General features: G+C 44.6%; 1 pseudogene; it reads right to left on the bottom strand.

Annotated features, from left to right (window-relative positions):
* Positions 1-4607: 4607 nt before the first annotated feature.
* Positions 4608-14769, bottom strand: LOC122135767 (annotated as a pseudogene).
* Between the last annotated feature and the right edge of the window lie 5193 nt (positions 14770-19962).

The following is a 19962-nucleotide window of genomic DNA, read 5'->3' as shown; positions in this document are numbered from 1 at the left end:
TCTATCTGCTAGCTGAGTATATTTTCTGACAGACTGTAATAATCCTGTATAAATAAATACTGTAAATTGAAAATAAGTTATACAACACGAATTCTTTTTACTGTCCAATTACAATTCCTAAATTACTACTATTTTTGGTCTAATTTGTCAAAGGGTCCACAACATCAAGCTTTATATGTTGACAGACTGCCAGATTAAATTGCATATATTTAAAGTACTGTAACATAAAGTGCTTTGTAGTGTGTTATGTGTGCATGGATTGTGTATGTGCGTGTGCGTTAGTGAGAGATTGTTTGTGTGTGGGAGTGTGTGTGTGATTGATGTGTGAGCGCGGGAGGCATGAGTGTGTGCACTGAGTGTGTGTGTGTGTGCGGTGAGTGTGTGTGCGAGCTGTGTGGTGTGAGTGTGAGAGTGATAGGTGAGTGAGTGTGTGTGTGATTGTGCGCGCGTAGAGTTTCGCATGAGTCGTGCAAATGAAGTGATGTGTGTGATGAGTGTGAGTCGCTGTGAGTGTGTGTGTGATTGTGAGTGGAGCTGAGTGTGTTGGTGAGTGGTGTCGATGTTATATGCATGAGTGTGTGCAAATGAGTGTGTGTGTGTTAGCGTGAGTGTGTGTGCGTTGATTGTTGTGTGTGCTTGATGGATTGTGTGGGTGCGGGGTTTGGGCTATGAGTGAGTGTTTGTGCGTGGTGTATGTGTTTGCGCATGTGCAGTGGGTGTGTGCGTGTGAGCTGACATGAGTGTGTGTGTGTTTGCGTGATTTGTGTTTGCGGGTGTGCATGAGTTAGTGGTGGTGTCGCGTGTGTACGCGTGTGGCGAATTGTTAGTGTGTAGTGTGTTCGATGTGTGTGTATGTGCGTGTTGTGCATGAGTGTGTGAGCGTTAGTGTGTGTGTGTGTGATTTGTGGGTGCTTCGTGAGTGGTGAGAGAGTGAATGTTTGTGCTGTGAGGGTTGTGTGTGTAGTTGTTCGTCCATGCGTGCGTGTGGCAGGGGTGTGGTGCGTGCGGTTGTGTGTGTGTTGTTCTGTGAGTTGGGTGAGTCGTGAAGAGCGTGTGTTTGTGAGTGAGTGTGTGCCGTGGAAAGACGTAACCTTGACGTGGAACTTGAGCTGGTTGTAGAGGTCAGACACCAGCAGGTTTTGGCTCAGGAGTCTTCATCAATCTTCATGATCCTCACCACCGCCGCGTCGATGTGATACTTGCGGTCCTGGAAACACGCGCTCCGTTCGTGCGCACACTGGCTCCTCCATCCTGACACGTCACACATCACATGACCCTCAGCTCATCTGCAGATGCACAACAATGACTCTTGTGAACAAACGTTGATGTTGGCCTTGTAGAAAGCCTAGCCTTAATGTTTTGAAGCAGCGTTTTCAGATACAGTATATGTTTTTACCACAACTGCTAGCATCATTTAGCATTACTGTTATCACATGTTTTTAACATGTTGTTAGCATGGTTCTTAACTATTATTAGCTGTTTTTTTTAGCATTTCAGTAGCATGACTCACATGTTTTCTGACCTGATTTACATTAACAGCACTGGTTGGTTAGCAAAGTGTTGGGTCTGATGCATGCTTTTTAGACATGATTAACCACTGTTTGTGCTTCCATGGTTGCTATGCTATCGATTAACAGTATGGTAGCATGTTTCTAACATTATTAGTCATGTATATCAAGTGTGTTAGCATGATTAGCAATGTCCTACACGCCGCTAGCATGGTCTTTAAACATTGGTAGCCAGTGCTGGCGGCATGATTTAGAATATTCCAAGAACATTAGTTAACACAATCGCTAGAAATGTTTTCTACAAACATGATTGTACAATTGTTAGTCATTTTTCCTATCATGATTCAGCATGTTTTTCGTTGTTTCTAACACTGTGATTGAACCGGTTCAAGCAATGTGAACATGTCGTTTAGGAATGATTAGCACAGATTGTACCATGATGTAACAGGGTGTTGCTAGTGTGTTATCTAACATGATGGAGAAGGTCGTTTGCAGGTTGTCTAACATAATTCCATTGGTGGTATGATTTCTAACAGGATTAGAATGTTATGATAGCATGTTGGTAGTCCTATTTGCTAATGTTTCCGTATGTTTCTATCAATGATTTACGCATGTTTCCTACAGTCCATATGATAATGAGTAAGGCTCCTGCTAGTGACGGAAAGCTCAAGTCCCTCAATGATGGTCTAGGGAACTTTTAAGAGGTTATTGACAACACACCACATGTGAATGACGTCTCGAATAGACTGAAATATCTGCATATAAAAGTGCACAACCAAAATTTATTGCAGACCACCTTCAACAGTTCGCACATTCTTACAGTGTTATTCCTATCGTTCAGAAATGGTAATAAAAATATGAGAAGAACTCCGGTTTAAAACTGTCAGAACCAAATTCCTCTTGATACTCTCAGAGGGGGTTAACACTTGAGGCAAAAACAATTCTCAGGTCACAGTGTCTTAATAAGTTTTGGTCCCCAAATTGTACTGGGTAGGCAACAGTATGAAGGAGGTTTGGGTGTAATATGTCACAGTTTTACTTTTATTTAGCTCTCCTCACTTATGTAAATGAAAGCCTAGTGTCCTGCACCCACTAGTAAAACCAATAATAATTTTTTGGTTTGACTGATATGGTTTGCACATCTTATAACTCCAATATGTGTGGTTCTAAGGATATAATCTAGTAACGTTTTCAAAATCAATAGTTCTCATATGGTTTGCCATGCTGTTTGTTTAATTTGACTGTCTTTCTCAATGAGTGGTGGCCTTTCCTTTAGATTACTTTCACTATGCACCTGCTTTGTCAAAATCATTTAAACTTTAAGTCAGTGTTTTATAATGCACTGTGATTCTTCCTGGTAACAAGCTTGGTTTGGCGTGGGGCATATAGCTCTACTTTAAAAGAAGTACTAGGTCACGGTGTGTATCACATTCCACAACAATCACCGTCTCACGTGTCATCTAGGATTCTGGTTGGATATTGAGTGCGGAACAGGTGTTGTTTTGGGTCCTTGAAAGTCGCCTGTTGAACTGGAAGGCGCTAGCCGTCCTCGTACGTTCTATTTCACGCGACGGAGTATTATTGAGGAACTCTGCTCTTTCCCACAGGCCATAGACTGCGAGCAGTGTCGCTTTGAGCTTCATTCGTCCTACTGACACACACACAACACACACACAGTTTACTGACCTCTCTCTCCAGTCGCACTCCGATGAACACAACACACACACACCGCTCGATCTCACACACACACACCACACACAAACACACACAACAGTTACTTGACCGAATTCACTCAACACCACTCACACCAAACAACCAAACACACAAACCTACCCACACACAAACTTTACTGGACACCGCTCGCTCGCTCACACACACAAACACACACACACACACACGTTACACACACGATCTCCACACACACACGTATATGAGACCGCTCGCTCTCACACACACCACCACACACAGGCACACAAAACACACGTTATGCCCGCTCGCTCCTACTAAACACACACACACACACGCACTCACACACCCACCACAACAAACCCAACACACACAACACACACGTTACTGACGCTCTCACACACTCACACCACCAACACAAAACACACTGTTATGACCGTCGCCACACACACACACACACACACCCACACACACACACCACACAACACACACGTTACTTGACTCACTCGCTCCACAACACACACACACACACACCACACACACACACACAACACACACCCACCATACACCACACACGTTACTGACCACTCGCTCTCCGACAATCACACACCACACACACACAAACACACACGTTTACTGACCACTCGCCTCACAATACACAACACACACACACACGCACCTCACACACAACACACACGTTACTGACCACTCGCTCACACACACACACACACACACACACACACACACACACACACACACACACACATTTACTGCCCGATCACACTCTCACACTCACACACATTACTGACCACGCCTCTCACTACTCACACACAGTACTGACCACGTCACTCTTCACTCTCACACACACACACAACACACCACACACACACACTACTGACCGCTCGCTCTCACTCTCACAGACATTACTGACCACGCTCGCTCGTCACTTCCGAATTCTCTCACACACACACACACACACACACACACACACACACACACACATTACTGACCGCTCGCTCTCACTCTCACACACATTACTGACCACTCGCTCTCACTCTCACACACACACACACACACACACACACACACACACACACACACACACACACACACATTACTGAATACTCGCATCTCACTTTTCACACACACACACCAACACCACACACCCACATGAGGTACTGACCATCTTTACATCTCGCTCTCCCGTCTCACACACACACACGTTACTGACCGCTCGCTCACTCACACACACACACACACACATTCTCTCACATACACTCACTCTCAACAGTACACCACACCACACACACTCTCACTCACTCACACCACACACACTACTCACACACAGAAAACGTACCGATGCCGGTGGCCGTGCCGGATCTCCTCCATCGATTAAAACTCTTTCAGTCTCGTTTAAACAATCAGCAGGATACGAGAGTCTGAAACAGAGACACCTGCAGCTTCCGTTCTTCCCCCTGCAGAGACACACATCAGTCTCACCCACAGCACTACACACACCTGCTGCCACCTACATAGACTGTCTCCAAAACACTCTGCTCTGCTCACCGAGGCTGCATTCATTTTAATCACAAATACAGTTAAAAAACAGTGAAAGTATTGATCTACAGTTTTTAAATACAGCTGTTTTCTATGTGACGTCTGTTAAAACGTAATTTATTTCTGTGATGTGCAGCTGTATTTTCAGCATCATGTACTCCAGTCTTCAGGCTCACATGCCCCCCGTCCCTCTTCTCCCCCAGGCACCACTGAACTATGACCCCCCCCCCCAGATCCACCACTATCTCCAGGTCCTTCCCACCCCCACTAACCCGCATACGGTGACATAGCACCAGTCACTTTGCTGCAGCATTGGTCTGCTCACTACCTCATTCACCATCAGAACTGAGAAGCATTCGACGTCCAACCTTCTAACCACCTCATCAGTCAGTTTAAATAAAATTACTGCTCTTGAGCCCTTTTGTTTTTAAATTCAGACCACAGAACTAAGCTTGTTTTTGCACTAAAGTTTGTGGTCGTGTTTTATTTATCTGCACTGTTTGTTCACTGGTTTGCACTCTATCTGCCATCGTGTGGACATCATGGCGCTGCTTTATTTAACTCTATTTTTATTTTTTATTAAATGTCTTTTTTACATTCCTTTATTGTATAGTTGTATCTTATATTTTATATTTGATCTGTATTTTAAGGCTCTACTGTTCAGTGTTATTCTGTATGCACCGGGGGTCTGAGAGTTTGTAACGCAATTTCGATCTCTCTGTATGTATGTACTGTTACATGGTGGAAGAAATAACTGACAAATATAAAGCAGACTTGACTTGTCACTGATCTTCAGAAATCATTCTAATATGCTGATTTTGCTGCTCATACCAGAAACATTTTCTGATTATTATCAATGTTGAAAACAGTTGTGCTGCCACAATATTTTTGTGGAAACTGTGGACCCATAAATGTGATACGCGGGTTATTATTTCAATTATTTGGGGGCAAGTTTAAAAAAAAAGAAGAAAACTTTTATTCATCAAGGATGCATTAAATGAATCAAATGTAACCAGTAAAAGACATTTATACACTGTTTCTATTTCAGATTAAATGCTGTTCTTTGGAACCTTCTCGTTCATCAGAGACTCATAATTTGACTATTTGCCTACAGATTCACACTTCGGGCACACCCCCTAAAGCTACTGAGCCAGAGTATGAAGTGTCTCCACTGTGCCTCGTCTGGTGTGTCTCGTCACAACACTGGTGTGTGTGTGTTGTGTGTGAGTGTGTGAGAGAGTGTGAGAGAGTGAGGTGTGTGTGAGTGAGTGTGTGTACTGTGTCTGTTAAGACGTGTTTTTGTTGTGTGAGGGTGTGTGTGTGTGTGTGTGGGTTGTGTGTGTGTGTGTGTGTGAGTGTCTGATGTCTGTCTGTGAGAGAGTGTGAGAGAGTGTGTGTGTGTGTGTGTGTGTCTGTTAAGAGTGTTTGTGTGTGAGAGTGTGTGTGTGTGTGTGGTGTGTGTCGTGGTGTGTGTGGTGTGAGTGTCTGTGTGTGTGTGTGAGAAGAGTGTGCGTTAAAGTGTGTGTTTACTCTTTCAACTCAGTCTTCAGCACTGCCTGACCCAGTGTGGGCTGCCACTGCAGTTTTACGCCACGCTGTGTTTATCCCCAGATAGAAGAGCTTAAAAACCTCCTGAAGCTTCACCATCTGAAGCACACACACACAACACACACACACACACACATCAGACACGGCCATTGCATGTACGCTGTATTAACCACAAAAGACACACAAACACACACTCATGCATGCTCTCACACACAACACATAATGATCCAGCATCAGGGCGTTGCATGTCCACCACATTACACACACACACACACAACACACACACACACACCTGATCCCAGTGGGTAGATGGACGTCCATCGGTGTGTATGAGGGCCAATAGTCCCATCGTCCAGGATGTTGACGGTCAGCTCGATGTTGCTGTTCTGGATTTCACTCTGGGTTCTGCATGTACGACACAACACACACACACACACCACACGCATTAGGACTCTCACATGACACAGCAATCAAACACACTTCACACATGAAAACCACGTGTGAGGAGCTCAGGCACTGAGCTGGAGAAATGCAACACCTCACAGGAAATCCTGACAAACACTTACTTCAGTAGTTCCATCTATATCCACCTGTTTATCTGCATCTACACCTCCCACTAATGAAGAGTGTGTATCTCTCACACACACACACTGTTTACCTGTTTGAAACTGGATCATGATGTCTTTGAGACGAGCTCCATGTGTTTTGAACATCCCCTCGATTTTACTGGTGAACGCTGCTCAACACTCTACAACACACACACACACACACACACACACACACACAAACGTCACTTCAGAGAGCAAGTACTGCTGCCTGCAGACACAGATCGTGCAGAAATGACAAACAGTTAAAGATGCATTGTTTTGTTTCTGAGCTCCACTGGAAGAACCAAATCAGAACCACAGTCTGATCAGATCACCCACATGATGGAGAGTCCTGGGGGCGGAGCTACCTAATTGTAATCTTTTACACATATAATATTTCTTTATAGTGTGGTTTAATGTTCTTACAACATATTTTTGTCAGTAGGTGCCACAAAGAATTTATTTATCCATTTTAGTAATTTTAGTACTTAATTTTAATAAAATTCATTCGTTTATCTTGAAGTTTTTTCATGTAATATTGTAACCTTTATTGTTTTTTAGAGTTTTAGTTTAGCTAGGGTTCGTTGTACTGTTTGATGTTCAGTTGTGTTCGGGTGACGCGCTGCAGCTTTAAGAGGTTAACTAGTCACACACTGACTAGTGTTTTTACTGGATGTGGTGTGGGTCATTCAAAACAAAACAGCAATCTCAACCACAGCAATCTGGTCACTTCCTGTTCACACGATCATGTTGACCTCACTCTTAGGCAACTGATTGGTGGCGTTCCTTTCCACAGCAAACCGTCTCTGACCGACCAATGAGGAGAAGTCAGATGGGGGAACTAACCGTGTTTGAGCTTGGACAGCATGGACGTCTCTGCATCCACCGAGGCGCTTTTGCCCACCAGCAGACGCTTGGCCAGATCCTTCTTATAGAAGGCCTCAAACACGTCCTTCCCTGCAGCACACACACACACACACACAGAAATGAGTTCAGATTCATCTCTGTGTGACAGTCTTATGAACTGAAGCTGGAGTGCAGATCACCGTGGGATGAAGCGGAAGATGGATCATGATCTTGTCCAGAATCCTCTCCATGCTCCTCCTCCGTGGCGCTCCCTTGTTTCCAGCCCGCAGTTTAGAGTCCACGTACTTCGCTGAGGAGATCAGAGCAGATCAGAGGGTCAGTGAGGAAAAAAGTGACAGTGAATATTCATCAGGGACGCATTCAATTGATCAAAAGTGCCAGTAAAGACATTTATTAATGTCACAAAATATTTCTATTCAAATAAAATGCTGATTCTTCTGAACTTTCTATTCATCTGTGAATCCTGAAAAATAAAATGTATCACAGTTTCCACAAAAATATTAATGTTTTCAACACAGATAATAATCAGAAATGTTTCTTGAGCAGTAAATCATCATATTAGAATGATTTCTGAAGATAATGTGACACTGAAGACTGGAGTAATGATGCTGAAAATACAGCTGCGAATCACAGAAATAAATTACACTTTAACAGAGATTCACAGAGAAAACAGTTATTTTACATCATAATAATATTTCACAATTTTTACAGCATTTTGATCAAATAAATGCAGCTCGGTGAGTATAAATTCACGAGTCATTTCATGTCAGATTTTATTGCTGATGTGAAATATTTAAGGCCTGCACAATAAATGGTGAAACTGTTACTAATGATTCTTTGATCAATATTTTTTTGCATTTTCATCAGAATTAATGCACAAATCAAGAGAATGTCAGCTTGCATGGTTTCCTTGCAGATCGCAGACATGATTTAGTTGCAAACAACCATGTGACAGAAAACAGTCTGTCTGCATTACAGTATTACCTGAGCTGAACGTCTCAATAGAGATCACTAAAACTCGTTTACATGTTAACTGCTGTTTCCAGATTATCATGGTATACTACAGAGAGACTGCGTATTAATGATTGCCAGGTTTGGCCAATCAAAAGTTAAGTAAACCACAGGGAAGACAATGTATCCATTGTGGTGAAAAAAAAAGCCCTGATTGGGGGATTTTAACACATGACATCTGGCAACCATTAAAACTTGCAGAGGCTTGTTACAAATGTTAAATCCCACAAATGCAATATTACAATGAAACACATTCAGGATAAACAACCAGAGGGCAAATATCAGAGATCATAATGCTTAGTAAACCGGGAGAAAAAGAAAATGGTGTGGTCACAACTAAAAAAACCTCATGTAGCTCTATGAAAGATGTTAAGTGGAATGTGAGTTATCCAGCAGCTCTTGAGGATTCGGACAGTTTGTCTCGTATGAGTGAGTGGCGTGTGTCCACTGCGGTGTGGTCACTCACCGAATGAGCTCGGCGGGTTTGTTGGGTCTCTTGTCCATGGGTGATGAAGCTCTCGAAGGCTTCCTTCATGGCGTTGATGTGAAGCTGTCGTTCCTCTGGGAGCAGCGCTGCTATCACGTGGTCCATCTTGTCCTGAAGTCCAGCAGCTCCTGGACCATCTCTTTATCTCTCTCCGGAGAGCTCACGATCTCTGCACCGAAGCTCTGCGACACCAACAGTCCTTCAGATAACTGAGATACTCTTATCAGTTTTACTAATTATTTTAATTTTGGTTATTTTATATAATTTTTTTTATAGGTTTTTTAATCTATATAGTTTTTTTTTTATTTTATTTTACATTTTACTATTTTTTTTTAATACATTGAGTTACTTAAAATAACAAATGCAATGAGAAATGTTGCATTGACATCTAGCTGAAATAAAATGGAGCAAAAAAAAACCAGTCATAAAGGGTCAATTTTTTTTTAAATTGAGATTTATACATTCACTAAAAGCTGAATAATTCATCTTTCCATTGATGTCTGGTTTGTTAGGAGGACAATATTTGAAAATCTGGAATCTGAGGATGCAAAAAACCTCTAAATATTGAGAAAATCATCTTTAAAGTTGTTCAAATGAAGTTCTTAGCAATGCATATTACTAACAAAAATTAAGTTTTGATATATTTACAGTAGGACATTTACTAAATATCTTCATGAAACATGATCTTTACTTAATATCCTAATGATTTTTGTCAGAAAAGAGAAATGTATAATTCTGACTCATACAATGTATTGTTGTCTATTGCTACAAATATACCTGTGCTACTGATGACTGCTTCTGTGCTGCAGGGACACAGAGGCATGTTTTATATTATTTAAGTTTATTTGATTTCAAGTAATGAAAAAGTTTTCTTTATGGTTTATTTTATTTCTCAGATATCCCCCAAAATATATCTCAGAGAATATGTTGTACAAAACTCACAATCTAACTACTGGGGTGCCTCAGGGCTCAGTTCTTGGACCACTTCTCTTCTTCTGTCTACATGGCATCACTACGTTCTGTCATTCAGAGACAACATGGCTTCTCTATATCTCTGCTGTGCTGATGACACTCAACTCTGTCTCTCATTCCATCCTGATGATCCAATGATAGCGGGTGTGTGTGTGTGTACCTTAATGTATTCTCTCCAGGCCTGCAGCAGCGCCGTCAGCCCTCCTTTGACTTTACTGAAGAGCTCATAGAGCAGCGTCAGCTCACACACCGGTTTCTCATCCAGCAGTATCCGCAGGTCTGCACCCACACACACACACACACACACACACACACACACACACACACACCATTAGCTGAGCGTGTGTGTTTCATTATGTCTCCAGTCTCTGATCTGTCCTCATGATCCGGACCTTTCTGCAGAATGGCGCTCATGTGTTCTTCCAGCAGCTGTTTCCACCACTGTAGGCGATGAGCGGCTTCCTGTCAACACACAGACAGGTGTTAGAGCAGTGATTACACGCCTGCAGGAGACAGCAGCACCGACACACAGCATACTTAACAACAGGGATTCAAACGACGTCTGTTTTCATTCACATCAAATACAGATGGATTAATTAACAGATCAATCAGTAGCTGTTTTCCCATACACCTGTTTTTTTAGAATACTGGATGGAAACGCCAGGATTTGCATAAATTCTAAAAATCCAAAGTCGTAACAGTCATATTAATATGTCAAATATATAAGTCACAAAGTGCTTTCGTAATAACTAACTCCCAGACTGCATTCCCAAACAGCAGATTCTGAACAATAAGATAACAATTACCACTAGCGCTCTGATCTCACACACACACACACACACACTCACACTCACACACACTCTCTCACTACACACACACATCACTCACAGCTCACACAACACACACACACACACACACAACACACTCACACACACACTCTCACACACACACACACTCTCTCACTCACACACACACACACACACACACACACACACATAACTCACACACACCACACACTCTCTCACTCACACACACTCTCTCTCTTCTCACACCACACACACACACACCCGACACACACACACTCACTCACAACACACACACAACATTCACTCTCAGAGATCTACACACACATCTCACTCACACACACACCTCATCACTCTACACACTCACTCACATCGCACCACTCACCACACTCACACACACACACTCACACACACACACACACACCTCTCACACTCACACACACACACACACACACACACACACACACACACACACACACACACTCACACACACACGCACACTCGCTCACACACACACACACACACACTCGCACACACGCACACACACACTCGCACACATCACACACCACACACCACTCACACCACTCCACTCTCACACCACCACACACACTAATCACTTCCCACACTCTCTACACACTACACACACACACTCAAACACACACCTGCTCTCTCACACACACAAACACACACCACTAACCCACCTCACACCACTCCCACACTCACTACACACACCCACACACCCACACACACACACACACACACACCCACACTCACACTCACCACAAATCACACTCACACACACGCTCTCTTCACCTCACACACACACCCTCTCCCCCATCCCCACATTCTACATCCACACCACACTCACACACACCTCTCCGAACAAACCACTCTCTCTCTCACTCCACACACACACACCACGACAGACACACACTCTCTCAACAACACACATCCCTTTCCCCTGCTCCCCCTTTCTTTTCTCATTATACTCCTGTCGGACATTCACCATTTTTCTTTTTTTCCCATTTCCCTTCCTTTCACACTATCTGGTAGCTATCCTTTGTGGGGCACTCTCCTTTTTCCTCAACTCATTTCTTCATACTTTACCTTTCCACTGTTATGTGGCTACTAACCCTTACACAAAACAATCTCCCTTATTTACAACTGTCTGCTTTTTACTTCTCAAAAAAAAAAAAATCATTCTGATGATTTTTATAAGCCCCCCCCAATTCCTTTCTCACCCCACATATCCTCATAAATCTCTTTCTGGTTGTACATACATCTATCATTACTCATTCACACTGGAAGCGATTAAAGAGCGCTTTTCCTACCATTCTTCCCTGCGTTCCCCTTTCATAATCTGAGAATTCTTTTCTCCCTTTTAAACTTCCACAACAATCTCACTTCCCCTCTCCCCTTACTACTCTTCTTTCATGCCTTCTTTTTCACAATCTTCAAACTTTTCCTCTCCCCTTCTTTCCTCTAACTCGAACTCTCTTTACCCCCCAAACTCCACTCCACATTATTCTCCCTTTACCGATCTGACCTTAGTTATCCCTCCTTTTTCTACCCCCCCTCCTCTTTGAGCTATTTTCTTCCCCTTTTCTTTTTCTTTTTTCCTTCTTCTTAGTATCGTCAGCTCTTTCTTCCTTCTCTCGCCCCCTGTCTGAGACACAGGCCCATTTTCTTTTCTTTTCTCTCCCCTTCTTCGCTCACCTCTTCCTCCCCTTCCTTCTTTTTCTGATGCTCCTTTTTTACCCTTCCCCTCAGGCCCCAATTTGAACAGCTTTCTTTCCCTTCCTATCCGCTCCCTTTGAGTCCCACCCCTTATCATCTTTTTACGTGCCACTGGACAACTCAGTTCCCCTTCCCTATATTCAAACCCCCTTCCCTTCTTGGGTTAACTACAGTACACTACACACCTAAAAGCTCTTCCAATTATCTTGTTCGCCCACTTCATCCCCTCATCCTTTTAGCTTCTCCCCCCTTTTTCAGAATGATGAGTCCAAACGCTTTTTTTCTTTTCATAATCCTTCCCCCCCTCCCCTTTCCTCCTACCTACCCTTTTCCCTTTCCTCCCATCTGTTTTCTTTTTCCTGGTCTCTTCCTCAGAAACATCTCACCTTTTTCTTTCCCCTTTTCTTTCCCCCTATCTCCGCCCTGTCCCTTTGTCCAGATTTCTCGCTTCACTTTCTCAGAACACTTTTCACTGTGGGAGGAAGTGTTATCCCTGGAGTTTTAGACTCTATTTCCCCTGAGTTAAAAGCATCTTTAATCCCCCCTCCCCCCTGCCCCCCCTCCCCCCTTCTCCAGGTCTCTGAGGACTCTCCCTCTGCTGGTGGATACTTTCTCCTTCTTTCCCCCCCCCCCTTCAGCGGTTCTTTTTCCCCTTCCGGCTTTCTTCCTCTTTCCCTCCCCCCTTCCCTTTTTCCCCCCCCCCCCCCCCCTCTCCCTCTTTCCCATTTCTTACCCTCTCCCCTTCCTCTTCCCTTTTCTCCCCCCATTATCCTCTCTCTTGAACCCCCTTTGAACACTTTCCCTGTACATTCCCCCTGCCTTCCACCCCCCTATTTTCTTTAAATCCTCACTTCTGTCTTCTTCACCCTTTCCAAAACTTTCCCCCCTTCTTCCTTTTTTTCTCCCCCCCCCCCCTCCCCTCCTTTCTCCCCCTTTTTTTTTTTCCCTAAAAAAAAACCTCCCTCTTCCCCTCTTTTAAATCCTACAATCTCCCCTTCCTCCCCCCCCCCTTTCATAATCCATTTTCAAAACATATCCTTTCCCCCCCTCTTTTCTCCTATCCCCCTTCCTTTCTTACTTATTCCCCCTCTCCCTTTCCCCTTTCTTTATTTCCCACATATCTTATCCCCCCCCCCCCCCCCCCCCCCTTTTCTTTGTTTTATCTTCCTCCTCCCACTCCTTCTTAATTATCTTCCCCCCTTCCCCCCTCCCCGTGTACTACTTTCTCTCTCTCCATCCTCTCTCACCCCCCGCTCCCTTCTTTCTTTTCTCCTTCCGTCGGTCCCGGACCTCCCCCCTACTTTCCTCATGATCCCTTCCCCCCCCTTTTCCTTCTCTCATCCTTTCTCTCTCTCCCTCAGGACTCTTCTCTTTTTCTCCCCCTTCTTTCTTTCCAACCTTCCCCATTACTCACCTTTTTTCTCACCCTTCTCCCTGCTCCCCCCCCCTTTCCCTCTTTCCTCTCTCTCCCCTCTCCCCCTCTTCACTCCCCTCTCCCCCCTTCTCCCCCCTCCCTCCCTTTTTCCCCCTTCCCTTTACTTCCTTCTCTCCCTTTCTCTCCTCTTCTTTATTTTCATTTTTCCTTTCCTCCTTCCCCCTCCACCACTTTTCCCCCTTTTTTCCCTCTTTCTTCACCCCCCCCCACTTCCCTTTCCTCTCCCCCCAACTCCCCTTCTCATCTCTTCTCTCCTCCCCCCCCCCCCTTCCTTTCCTTCCCCACTTTTTTCCTTTTCACACCTTTTCCCCCCCTCCTTTCTCCTCCACTTCCCCCCCCCCTTTCCCCTCCCCTCTCTACTCTTCACCACCCTCCTCTTTTCGCCCTTTCTTCCCCTTTCTTTCTTTTTTTCTTTTTCCCGCCTACCTCCTCCCCTTTTCTTCCTCCCTTTCAACTTCTTTTCTTGAGATCCGTCCCGCTTTCCCCTCTCATTCGGCCATCTCCGCAACTTAGTACGCTCCCTCTTTTTGTCCTTCTTACCCTTGGCCCTTTCCCTCTTTTCTTTTTCCATCTCCCCTCCCCCCCCCTCCCCCCCCTTTTTCCCATGATCCACCCCCCTTCCTCCACTCCTCTTATCCCCTCCACCTCTCCACCCCTTCCTTACTTCCTTTCTTTTCACAACAACCACCCCCCCCTTCTTCCTTTCTTTTTTCTCTTTCCCCCCTCTGCCTCTCCCTCCTCTTCCTTCTACCTCCCACTTCCCTCTATCGACTATCCGTCCCTTTTCTTTCTCCCCCCCCTCTCGTCGTTCCACCTCTCCCTTTCTCTCTCTTCTCTTTTCCCCCCCCCCCCCCCTGCACCTTTCCTTTTTCTTTCCCTGATTTCCTCCTTCACCTCTGCCTTCTCCCCCCTTACTCCTTTCCCAGACTCCTTTTTCATCACTCTACCCTTCCCCCCCCCGAACACACTTTCCTTACCCACCCCTTGTGGCCCCTCAAGCAACCACTCTTTTCCAACCCTCCCCCCCCCCCCGCTCTCCTCTTCTTTCTCTTTGTTTTTTCTCACTTCACCGTGCCTCACTTTTCTTCCACCGTTTAGTCCCCTAACTCCCCCCCACCCCTCCCTGGCGTTCTATTTTTCCTCTAGCTTCCTTTCCAGCTTTCTCTCTTTCTTCCCCCCCTGTCTGCTCCTTCCCCTCTTCCTTTTTTTTCCCCCGTCCTGGCCTTTCTCACTCCTTCGCCGGCTTTCTTAATTTCATCTCCACTCTCCCTTTTCCCTCTCTTTTCTCTTCTTTATCTACCCCCACAAATTCTTCCTCCTCTCACTCCATACCCCCCTCTATTCACTCTTTACTCCCCCTCTTTTACAGAACCCCCATTTTTTTTTTTCCCCATTTCCTTCTTGCTCTCACCTCTTTATAAATATTACTTCTTACCTTCCCCTTCATTCCCTATCTACCACACTTTCTTTCTCTATTTTACTCTGACTTTTTCCTCACCCACACACTTTCATCCCACTTCCTTCTCCTCTTTACTTTTTCTCTCCTATTTCCTTTTTTAACCTTTTCCATCTCTCCCCTCTTCCTTGTCTTCCCCATCCCCCTCACCTCTCCTTCATCCTTTCTCATCCTTCCTCTAATTTTTTACCCCCACCCTCTATCCTCCACCACCCCAGCTCCCCTACCTTCCCTTTCCTCCCCCATCTTTCCCATCCACTCCATTTTAGATACCCTTCTCATTTCTTTCTCTTTTTTCTCTTCTTTTCTCCCCCTCCTCCTCCCCATTTTTTTCTTTATTACTTTTACCTCTCTCTTCCACTCTACCTTTTCGCTCTATTCTCCCTTTTTCTTCCTCTCTCCCCTTCCCTCCCTTTTTTTCTCTTCTAGATCTTTCTTTTTCACTTTTCCTTTTCTACTTTACCTACCTCTTCTCACTTACTCCCTCCCCTCTCCCTCTTCTTCCCCACCCCTCCTTCCAATTCACAATTCTTCTTTCCCTTCCTTCCTTCCCCCCCCCCCCCCCCCCCCTTTCCATCTTTTTTCTCATCCCTTTCCTTTACCCCCTCATTATCTTTACTTTGTATTATCCCTTCTCCCAATATCTTAACATCCATCCTTCTCCTCCTACCTTTCTCCCCCTCCCCTTCCCCCTCCCCCCCTCCCCCCCCCCTACCCTATCTTCCAGACTCTCTATTTTTTTCCTCTTCCTTCCCTACCTTTTCTTTTTTTCACCACCAACACACTTTTTTTCGTCCCCTCTTCTCCCCCTTCCCACATATAGATACCTCTTCTCTCCCCTATTGTTGTTTCCTCTTCCCCCCCTTTTCCATCCGCCCCCTTCTACCCTCCTAATCTTGAGAGTTTTAGGCCCCTTTCTTGGCTTCCCCTATTTTGTGAAATCTCCCAGCTATTTACCTTTGTATCCGATTTCTCACTCTTTTCCTGACCCCCTTGTTTCCTTCACAGCTTTGCAGTCCCCTCTCCGCCCTTTAGTCTGATATTTAGCTAGGCAGTTCCAATGTGGCTCAGGCCTGATTTCCTCCACAGAATATGAGATCACGGGCTGTCCCCGGCCTACCTCCCCTTCCTGGGTGTGTTGGGGATAGGAGATCACATGCGTCACTGCAATCCCGTACCTGACTACCGGCTCTTCTGCTGTTTCGTTTGACAACCCAGACCGAGACCTCCTTCTCCTTGTTTAGTTTGTTGTGATCCTGCTTCCCGATGAGAGATTGCTAATTTCCCGACCACGACCTCGAGTTTTTGTGATCCCGACCCGCTCATACGCCACACACTTCCGCTCTATCTCAAATCCCCCCAACCCAACTGAACACCACATCCCTGACCCAGACACTACGTACTCAACCTACGACCGAAGAACGCACCCCGACCGTATCGACACCCCCCCCCACGCCCCACACCAAGCGAATCAAGCGAAAAGGTCTCCGTCCCCCGTCACTCATATCTGCAGCGCTTTACAGCAGAGCTGCATCATGTATAACGCCCCCACAGTCTAGCCACACAGCGCGAACCAGACACACTGAGTAACACCCTTCCCATCCCGTCTCCCCCATCATGTCTCCCTCCCCACCCCCGACCTCTAGTCCCCCGAGTACGTTCCACGCCTCCTTCTAGTACCGCCCGGGTCCGGTACAACGGGGATATCACCTACAGGTACCGACAAGACCCATCACTGCCGCCCAGCTACGCCCCTCCCGGGTTACCCCCCATGTGCTCGAGCACATATAAAAAGCAGACTTACAGAAACAGAACTACGACACGCCCGACACAACGCCACTCCACCACCCCAGCACCAGAACCACCACCACAACCACACCCAAAAACAACACTTCAATGGTAGACGATTAAGGGTGGATCGATTAATCCCACATTTTTCAATCACCCGCACATGTATTGTGTTAATACACTCCCGGCAGACCTGCCCTGATTAAATCAAATGTTTTCCCTCCCATCCCATTTTCAGTAGTTTTAGGAAGAGTCTTCGTGCAGATCGAATCGACAGCCTTCTCAAAGTAATACAGCAAGCAAAGATTTTGGATTTATTTTGGTATACATTCTGAACCCATCACCTCAATGAGGTGGGAGGGTGTAGATGTGGCTCCGACGTTATGTGTTGGGGCAGAACTCCAATTTGACTTTGTCCAGAGATTTTGTGGGTTTGAGAAAGTTTTGCAATCTTGTATTAATATCGAACAGAATATTTTCCCAGGTTGCTATTGCACACTATGCCTCTGTAATTGTTTGGCTCATATTGGTCTCCTTGTTTAAACAGTTGGTGTAAGTAGGCCTTGGTTCCACGGTGTTCGGGGAAAATATCCTACGCTCAAAACAAAGATGAATAATTTGAATTATTGCGGTTCTGAATTGCTCATTGGGGGTTTTGATCATTTGGACGGAAGTATTCCATCAAATGCCACATGCCTTGTTGGTTTTTAGGGCATTAGTCTGTATGTCAGCTCATTACTGTGATATGGAAATCCAGGGGGTTCCCCTGATTGTCTTTGGAAATGTTTTCTTTTACGGAGTTCTAATTGGGTTTTAATTTTAATTCATTTCTGAGCAGGATTTGTCAGGCAGTGGTTTTGTGACAGATTTTCAAAGTGTCGGCACTCCATATGTGTGTCAGTTTTGACCAGACCAGGTATTCCTATGTTGTGGCTATAGAGCGTGTTCCAGTTGTTCCAGAAGTTACTGGTATTATTGACCCATCCATGCTTGAAATATTGGTTCTGTGTGTTGCTTCCTTTTTTACTCGTAGAGTTTGTTTGTACAGCCGAAGGGCTTCGTGAATATTGATGGCGGAGTGTTCTTCATTGGTCAGGATCTCTGTGTGTTTTGATTTGAAAGATTTCGTAATGTTGTTCGGATTATTTTTCACTTCACTGTCCGTCATAACCAAATTATCTGGTGTTTTTGGTTTCCTTTGAAGAAGTTATTTTTCAAATTGCAACATGGGATGCTGATTTGGTGGAAATATTTTGAGTAATGTCACTAAGTCAGTGCCAGATTACATTCCTAATGTATTTTAGTGAAATAGGGATTCAATATAAATTTTTCCAATAATAATTTGATCGTTTGGGACTTTCTATTGCATTTTGATTAATTTTCTGTGGCGGTTATTGGTCAACTTGTAGGGTGGGTGCTGCAGCTTCAGTAAGTGAGAGGGCTGTCTGTGTGGTTCATTTGCTATGGAGTTCGTCTTAAATATAGTGCTAATGTTAGAGGGTCTGCGTGGGTGTTGGAGGAACTGCCTGTGAATGCCCCTGGATGCACTGGTGTCAATGTACTGTGATGAAGTAATCTACAAGTACTGTGGCCCAAGAAAGAATTAAAGTGTGTAACAAACCGAAAAGAAGTCTCCCCGTATGCGACCGTCCCTATGTACAGGCCCAGTGACCGACAGAGAATGCTAGAAAGGAGTTTCACACTTTTGTTTGTTAATTGTGTCATAATTTGTTCTTAGCTGGTATGAGCGGCAGGATCAGGAGAGTGGCTGGTGTTTGTGATATATTTGTCTCATGTGTGTTGACAAAAGTCTGGTACATTCCAGTTCTGGCATTTTAGATCGCCAAACATCACACATCTCCACTTTTAGTGCTGGAAATGGCTAATCTCGTCCGGCAGGATGCGGAGGAAGGTTTCTTCGCGGTAATAGGGGGGACTCAGATGGGGGAAGGTATATAGCACACAAGAATATGGGACGCGAGCTGTGGAGACAATGGTCTTTTTGGAAAATTTGTTTTACCACCAAATGTGTTATATATTTCCCGATTTGTATAGCTGTGATTGGAGTTATGAGGTGTGCTCTCTACCATATCACCGCATTCCCCCTGACTCCTGCCCTGAAGTCCCACCTATTAGTTTCGTCGATGTAAGTTAGAACTATTTCTCTAAAATCCAATTTGGACAGCCACGTGGAAAATCTCTAAAACATTCCATGTTTCCTGTAGGAGTTAGAATGTCAGAAATTCTCAATTTCTTTTTGTAAAGTTCTGAATGTTGGCTCTTGATACCACAAAACAGAGGACCTTCAGTCCTTGAATAATCCCAACATGGACTTTCAGGGAATATGAGCTATTAAATGAGCACATGGGTGTTATTTCAAAAAAAGACCAGCCATCAGTATATTGAATTGACAATACACACGAAGAAGTATATTAATGTATATCGGATACAATAAAATAAGGTTAAAATGATATAAATTAGGTAAAGGAAAAATATACCAAAGATATCATATTAGATATT

Source organism: Cyprinus carpio, chromosome B1, assembly GCF_018340385.1.
Source record: "Cyprinus carpio isolate SPL01 chromosome B1, ASM1834038v1, whole genome shotgun sequence".
NCBI lineage: Eukaryota > Metazoa > Chordata > Actinopteri > Cypriniformes > Cyprinidae > Cyprinus > Cyprinus carpio.
The sequence above is the reverse complement of the archived record's forward strand: the minus strand, read 5'-3'. Positions and strand labels throughout refer to the sequence as shown.